At 43.3% G+C, this 8,954-nt stretch overlaps 1 pseudogene; it reads left to right on the forward strand.

The window, feature by feature from the left end:
• The window catches only part of LOC115200789 (acyl-CoA synthetase family member 2, mitochondrial-like), a 35,791-nt pseudogene extending 34,022 nt beyond the window's left edge, over window positions 1–1,769 (forward strand).
• The last annotated feature ends 7,185 nt before the right edge of the window (window positions 1,770–8,954 follow it).

An 8,954-nucleotide genomic window follows, 5' to 3' on the forward strand; every position in this document is an offset into this window, starting at 1 on the left:
TGCCCCATCAGTCACCTTATCAAACTACCTCTGCGAATAACATCACTTTTGACAGGGTTGTAGATAGTCATGAATAGTGGTGTGGTGATACTGTGTGTTTAATTGAGCTCTAACAATGTGGTTTCTTTTTTGATTGACAGATTGCCTATGGAACTATGGAGAACAGCCCCGTGACATTCTGTGGCTTCCCATTAGACAACTTGGCGAGAAAGTCACAAACTTGGATGCATTACCAATAACTTACAGGTACGTCTCAGGTGTGCATATGTGCATATGTTTGAATGTCTTAAACTTCTTGTATAATAAAAGTTAAAGTTTTATTGTCACGTGCACGGGTACAGTGAAATGCCATTCTTCCAAGCTTTGTCTATTAAGCATGCCTACACATGTACATGTCTTATGCACAAACATCGAACTGCTGCGAGCATGATTTCATTACCATGTGGTAACTGATTGCAGGAGAGTCGCACCCTGTTGTTCTTACCACTGCTGTTTCTCAGGCTAAGGTAGTTGACCCTGGCTCTGGAGAGCTCAAGCCTCTTCAGGGGCTACTGTATGATGCTGGAGTACTGGGAAGACCGTTGCCAAGACAGACGAGTGCATCACCAAAGACCACGGGTTTAAGGCTGGGTGAGTGGACAGGTCTGGTCCCAGACCCCTCCCAAACGCTGATGTCTCTCCTTTGACTAAAGTGTCACACGTGTCCTCCTTACACCAATATGCAGTGACTTTGCCAGTCTCGACAAGTATGGCTACTGAATCAAGGACATGATCATCCAAGGAGGGGAGAACATACACCCAGCTGAGATTGAGCAGTTCCTACACACCCACCCTAAAGTCCAGGAAACACAGGTTAATTCTGTATCTGTTTGATTGTATTTGCTTGAACAGAGGCAGAGGGATAGTTTTATAGGGAAACGTTGTCCTTTTGTCAGTGGCTGTAGACTAAGGACAGCTAATGTTGTTTCTTTCTTGCTCTCTCTCTCAGGTGATAGGGATAAAGGATGGGCGTATGGGAACGGAGGTGTGCGCCTGCATTAAGCTGACGGAGAGGCAGGATTGCAGTGCTGAGGACATCAAAGTTTACTGCAAGGGAAAGGTGAAAGATTTAAATAAAAAGGTCCAGAGACTTCCTCCTGTGGCTAAATACCCAAAAATGTAATGTTATTCTGTTTCTCTTCTTTCCCATATCAATCTGCTAATTTCAAGAGCCCACACTGTGACATTTGTGAAGGGCTACCCACTCACCGTTTCAGGAAAGGTAATCTCTTAAACCATATACTCTTGCTCAAAGCTAATTTTACATGCTCCGTATGTTCCACATAAAAACAAGGGAGACACCGACCAAAGTTTATTTTTCTTTACACAATTCTGAAGATATATTCAGGAAGTTTAAGTAAAATCATCTTTGATGAACCGTCGATTACATTACCTCATCCATTCCTCATGGTCCTCAGTCTCTCTCAAGGGACACTTTGAAATCCTTTAGAAATGGAGAGCCCTTTGAGTAGCCCGGCCCTGCATGTTTCTAGACAGGAGGGAAGTGAGATGAAGCACTCTGCACGCAGCAGTCCTGCTAAACCCATTCAGAAGGCGTCACGTTGGAAGGAGTCACGAACCACCATGACTGTCTGTTCGATCTAAGAAACCACCCCGACATTAAACGTGTCTTTAATACAAAGAGTTATTCTCTCCTTTCTTTTTAATTCTTCTTTCAGATACAAAATAACAAACTGCGTGAGCAGACAGAGAAGCTTCTGGCTCTGTGAAGGACTATGAAGGAATGGGAGAAAGTCTAAAGCTTATACCTCAAATGCATGCCCTATGTTTTTTGATCCACTCTGCCAAAGCACTTGCTGGAATCAAAGCCATTGTGTTGAGCTCAATTTTACCAACATTTTTGCAGAACCTGTTGGACCAATGTTATGTTTTAGCAGGCACAGGTTAACAGCAAAGTGAGGCCATGTACAGCAAAGTGCCTTACACAGCACAGTCAGCTAAACACCGACAGCCAAAGGATTTTAGGACCAACCCTGATTCTCTTGTGACAGCCTTGAAAACTAACTCATCAATCTGTGACTTACAGACTTACAAAAAGCTGCTTTTTACACCAAATAAAGGTTTTACACTTTTTAGCCATGTGACCAAATCTCTAGGGACCAAGAGTTGAGAGTTGAAGGAACTCTACCTGCCTTTTTACAGTGCATTCGGAAAGTATTCAGACCCTTTCACTTTCTCCTAATGCTAATCTTATTCTAAAATGTATTAAATCGTTTTTTTTTCTTTCATCAATCTACACACAATACCCCATAATGACAAAGCAAAAAAAGGTTTTTAGCAATGTTAGCAAATGTATAAAAAAAAACTTAAATATTAAATTTACATAAGTATTCAGACTTTCCACTCAGTACTTTGTCAAAGAACCATTGGCAGTGATTGCAGCTTCGAGTCTTATTGGGTATGACACTACAAGCTTGGTACACCTGTATTTGGGGAGTTTCTCCCATTCTTCTCTGCAGATCCTCTCAAGCTCTGTCAGGTTGGATGGGGAGCATCGCTGCACAGCTATTTTTAGGTCTCTCCAGAGATGTTAGATCGGGCTCTGGCTGGGCCACTCAAGGACATTCATATACTTGTCCCGAAGCCACTCCTGCATTGTCTTGGCTGTGTGCTTAGGGTCGTTGTCCTGTTGGAAGGTGAATCTTCACCCCAGTCTGAGGTCCTGAGCTCTCTGGAGCAGGTTTTCATCAAGGATCTCTCTTTGCTCCGTTCATCTTTCCCTTGATCCTGACTAGTCTCCCAGTCCCTGCTACTGAAAAACATCCCCACAGCACTATGCTTCACCGTACGGATGGTATTGGCCAGGTGATGAGCTGTGCCTGGTTTCCTCCAGACATGACGCTTGGCATTCAGGCCAAAGGGTTCAATCTTGGTTTCATCAGACCAGAGAATCTTGTTTCTCATGGTCTGAGAGTCCTCATCCATCATGTGCCTTTTACTGAGGAGTGGCTTCCTTCTGGCCACCATTAAGGCTTCCTTCTACCATTCTACCATGGCTTCCTTCTACCATTAAGGCCTGACTGGTGGAGTGCTACAAAGATAATTGTCCTTCTGGAAGAACTCCCATCTCCACAGAGGAACTTTGGAGCTCTGTCAGGAAGAATCTTGGTGGTTCCAAACCACTTCCATTTCAGAATGATGGAGGCCACTGTGTTCTTGGGGACCTTCAATGCTGCAGAAATGTTTGGTACCCTTCCCCAGATCTGTGCTTCGACACAATCCTGTCTCTGAGGTCTACAGACAATTCCTTTGACCTCAAGGCTTGGTTTTTTTCTCTGACATGCACTGACAACTGTGGGACCTTGTATAGACAGGTGTGTGCCTTTCCAAATCATGTCCAATCAATTGAATTTACCACAGGTGGACTCCAATCAAGTTGTACAAACATCTCAAGGATGATCAATGGAAACAGGATGCACCTGAGCTCAATTTCGAGCAAAGGGTCTCTCATAGCAAAGGGTCTGAATACCTTCTAAAAACCTGTTTTCACTTTGGCATTATGGGGTATTGTGTGTAGACTGAAGAGGATTTTTTTATTTAATCCATTTTAGAAATAGGCTGTAACATAACAAAATGTGGAAAGAGTGAAGGGATCTGAATACTTTCTTAAAATAAAACATGTACTGCACCATTAAAAGTCGGGCATAGGTGTGTCTGTTTTTATTGGAGGACAGACATTTTTTGCTTTTCCATTGATCTCAGTGGAAGGTGGACGGCTGTTAAGCCTGTGGAACACCTCTCGAACACGCCTATAGAGGCATGCAGACATACAGCTGGTTAGGATTTCCTCTCAGATGTATTTTTCCATGATACATATGCTCTGCACATGACACTTGTCTGAGCCAGGTCTGCAATTTTTCTGGATGAGAGACCCAGACCCTGCCCTGGAACAGATTAGAGGGCCAAAAAGATCACAGGTGCCTTCGAGGCCTGCTGAGGGTTAGTCAAATACTTGAAAATCAAATGGAAAATACATATGGGTGTATCTCAGGAATGCATTGAGTTTAACAAATATTGAGATTTGTTTACTGAATGCAGAGACTTTTCTTTGGGACCATACTGTATGTCACTGACCAGCATAGTACTGGATCACAGACATGACTGCTGGAGATTGTGGCCCAATATTGACCATCTATGGTGATATTGACTGCTCCAAAATATATTTTATGAACACTTTTGACTATGACCAGGCCAACAATATCTGTCATTCTCCACCACAACTGGGATGTGGAGCACCAGAACAGCCCAAACCACCCAGTCAGTATGACACTGCAGTATCTGTGATATTCAGACAACCCCAACATTCCAGAGGATCAGTAACAAGGCTATTCTTCATAAGCTGTTTGGGATACATTGTGATTTGTAGATCACTGATTCTGTGCAGTGCCTTGCTTAGTCCAATCCCCTTGAATATGCTGAGTAAATCCAATTAAAGGGACATAATAGCTTATGTCATCTCTAAATCAGCAATGACAAACTGGGATGGAGTGAGTTGACTGAGTCAACTGAGTCTAAAGTCCATATTGTCAATAGCTGAGAGCAACAGAGCCAGTTCACTTCACAGCCTTTAATGTGGCAAAGCAAACCAGTGGGGACGGTCTCCCTCATGTGGCATTGAAGTGTAAAGCAATTTTAAGTCTTGGAAAGTATGTTTGTTACAAAGTCCTGCATCATGAGTCATTGTGCACATCTATGTGATTCTCTGTTCCTCTCATTAAGAGCATAATATAATTTCAAATATACAGGCCCCCCGAGTGGCGCTGCAGTCTAAGGCGCTGCATTACAGTGCTTGAGGCATCACTACAGAACCGGGTTCAATCGGCTGTGACCGGGAGACCAATGAGGCGACGCACAATTGGCTCAGCGTCATCCGGGATGTGGGGAGGGTTTGGCCTGCTGGGATTTCCTTGTCCCATTGGGCTCTAGCGACTCCTTGTGGCAGGCCAGGTGCCTGCAAGATGACTTTGGTTGCCAGCTGGATGGTGTTTTCCTCTGACACATTGGTGTGGCTGGCTTCCAGGTTAAGTGAGTAGTGTGTCAAGAAGCAGTGCGGCTTGGCAGGGTCGTGTTTCAGAGGACGCATGACACTCGACCTTCGCCTCTTCCGAGTGGGAAGGGGAGTTGCAGCGATGGGACAAGACTGTAACTATGAATTGTATATTATGAAAAAGGGGTAAATGTAAAATGTTATATATATTCAAATGTCCTGTTTTATTAGATCAGACATCTGATCTAGCAATCATGTCTCCAGACTAGCCTAGTCCTTAGGAAGGGGGATCCCAGTGCTGTAGGATTGTGTCCCTGCATAGGTGCCTCTGCCCTGACCACCTGCTCCTCAGTGCAGCAGTCCTGGAGGAACACAGAGGCCAAGTTACGCATGCATGGGCTATGGAAGATGGAGAAGAACAGCATGCATTGTAGCAGTGCGGCGTTGGGGGTTTGGGAGCGTGAGGCGGCCATGGTAAGGTTCATGTTGATAGCACGGTCTCCTCACGCCGGCTTAATAGACAACCCTTTACCTAAGGGATGGCTTCCTTTTGTAGGATCTGGCCACTGCACTCCCGATCGGGTTACATAGACCCCTAGAAATACACAGAAGTATTCAGTGATGGCGAGCAGTGGCGGTCGGTACCGTTTAAGATGAGGGAGGATGATTAAAAAAATTGTGAGCATGGCCTTATTTCTATTGCAGCATATTGGATTCAACCAGTTCAATGTAACATCGATAGGTTTCGGCTACTACATGATACTCAAATTTTCTCCATACCCATCATGAGGTTGCTACAACCTAGCATATGAATGAACGTTTTTGGAAACAGGTGTCATACTGACTGGGTGGTTTGGGCTGTTCTGGTGCTCCACATCCCAGTTGTGGTGGAGAATGACAGATATTGTTGGCCTAGACATGGTCAAAAGTGTTCATAAAATATATTTTGGAACAGTCAATATCACCATAGCTGGTCATTATTGGGCCAAAATCAGGTCAAGATACATTTTTGCAATCAAGGTGACACACAATGACACATTCAATACCACCTTGCACACTCTCGCCTGCATCTAGCTGATCTAGCGTGTAATCATTAGTCCAACAGTTGCAAACGAGAGTTTCTATTAGACAAATTCATGTATGCTTAGCCCCGTTTCGTTTGCTCCTGTTTAAGAAACATTTTTCAACAGAATCGACTAAATGAATACACCCTGGATCACACGCAAACACAGTTCACTTTCATAGCAGCGAGATCGTTGTATAATTCCTTCTCGCATCTATGCGCTCTCCTCCTCTTCTGAACATCTGGACTAAGGTACGTAGATACAGTTGAAGTCGGAAGTTTACATACACTTAGGTTGCAGTCAATAAAACTCGTTTTTCAACCACTCCACAAATTTCCTGTTAACAAACTATAGTTTTGGCAAGTCAGTTAGGACATCTACTTTGTGCATGACACAAGTAATTTTTCCAGCAATTGTTTACAGACAGATTATTTCACTTTATAATTCACAATTCCAGTGGGTCAGAAGTTTACATACGCCTGTGCCTTTAAACAGCTTGGAAAATTCCAGAAAAGGATGTCATGGCTTTAGAAGCTTCTCATAGGCTAATTGACATAATGTGAGTCAATTGGAGAGGTACCTGTGGATGTATTATATGGCCTACCTTCAAACTCAGTGCCTCTTTGCTTGACATCATGGGAAAATCAAAAGAAATCAGCCAAGACCTCGGAAAATAAACTGTAGACCTCCACAAGTCTGGTTCATCCCTGGGAGCAATTTCCAAATGCCTGAAGGCACGCCTGCTACCCCGTTGATCTGTACAAACAATAGTACGCAAGTATAAACACCATGGGACCACGCAGCCATCGTACCGCTCAGGAAGGAGACACGTTCTGTCTCCTAGAGATGAACGTACTTTGGTGCAAGAAGTGCAAATCAATCCCAGAACACCATCAAAGGAGCATGTGAAGATGCTGGAGGAAATAGGTACAAAGTATCTATATCCACAGTAATACGAGTCATTGGTCGACATAACCTGAAAGGCCGCTCAGCAAGGAAGAAGCCACTGCTCCAAAACTGCCAGAAAAAAGCCAGACTACGGTTTGCAACTGCACATGGGGACAAAATCGTACTTTTTGGAGAAATGTCCTCTGGTCTGATGAAACAAAAATAGAACTGTTTGGCCTTTATGACCATCGTTATGTTTGGAGGAAAAAGGGGGAGGCTTGCAAGCCGAAGAACACCATCCCAACCGTGAAGCACGGGGGTGGCAGCATCATGTTGTGGGGGTGCTTTGCTGCAGGAGGGACTGGTGCACCTCACAAAATAGATGGCATCATGAGGGAAGAAAAATATGTGGATATATTGAAGCAACATCTCAAGACATCAGTCAGGAAGTTAAAGCTGGGTCGCAAATGGGTCTTCCAAATGGACAATGACCCCAAGCATACTTCCAAAGTTCTGGCAAAATGGCTTAAGGACAACAAAGTCAAAGTCTTGGAGTGGCCATCACAAAGCCCTGACCTCAAACCTATAGAACATTTGTGGGCAGAACTGAAAAAATGTGTGCGGAGCAAGGAGGCCTACAAACCTGATTCAGTTACACCAGCTCTGTCAGGAGGAATGGGCCAAAATTCACCCAACATAATTGTGGGATGCGTGTGGAAGGCTACCCAAAACTTTTGACCCAAAATAAACAATTTAAAGGCAATGCTACCAAATACTAATTGAGTGTATGTAAACTTCTGACCCAATGGGAATGTGATGAAAGAAACAAAAGCTGAAATAAATCATTCTCTCCACTATTGTTCTGACATTCCACATTCTTAAAACAAAGTGGTGATCCTAACTGACCTAAGACAGGGAGTTTTTACTAGGTTTAAATATCAGGAATTGTGAAAAATTGAGTTTAAATGTATTTGGCTAAGGTGTATGTAAACTTCCGACTTCAACTGTATGTATCATTTAAACGTTCTCTCTATATATATCACAACAAGTGTCACTTGTGCCATACTCAGCCATTCTCATTCTCCTCTGTGAGCATGTCCAAGAAGAGTTCAGTCACCTGAAGGGTTCTCAGGTCCTCCAGATTCCTCGGATTGGAGGCAAAGTTGGCGAAGTTTGCCAACACTTGCTCTTTCTTGTAGTTACACCAATATTTACACATTCTATTAACCACATGGCCGACCTGCATAACTATGCTGGAAACGTACCGTCACTGTCTGTGTCCCGAAAGTCAGTGAACCGATCGGATCTCGTCACAGAACATCCTTTTCCCGACATCATGTGTTCGTCACAGGTACTATGAGTAAACGATTGACTCATTTTTTTTTACAATGACGAACGTTCATTCCAGATAAATAAAACATTCATCTTTGAATTTTTCATTTAGGTGTTGTTGCCGAATGCTTGGGATGCATTGGTCTGTCTTTGAATTGTTTCCCTACCAGGACACAGTCCTTAAAGTGGCAATCAGCAGTAGAAACAATAACAAAGCAGGCTCCCCGCCCCTGGTTCGGTGAAAAGATAAGGGATGGTGCTGGAGAAATGTAACCACTCTCAAATTCATAGCGCTATGGATGCAAGCACTGACCAACCATGATACACAAATTATAGTTTTAACCATGTTTCGAGGCTGTAGTGTTTACATTTTCTTTGTTTACAAATGTTGGAGTAAAAAACAAGTGTATATTTTGGGGTTCTGATGAGGTACGACAGTTGAACTAAGCTCATGAGGCATTTATAAGTTATCTTCTTCAAGAATCAAACAAGTCATTCATTTGTAAGTCCATAAATGTATGTAGCAACTGCTGATTTCCCCTTTAATGTCACTGGTTCCACCAAAAATGTACATTTAGTTTTCTTTTGAGGAGGAGGATATTACCGTGTTTTACTTTATTGGT

Source organism: Salmo trutta, chromosome 10, assembly GCF_901001165.1.
Source record: "Salmo trutta chromosome 10, fSalTru1.1, whole genome shotgun sequence".
NCBI classification, from domain to species: Eukaryota; Metazoa; Chordata; class Actinopteri; order Salmoniformes; family Salmonidae; genus Salmo; species Salmo trutta.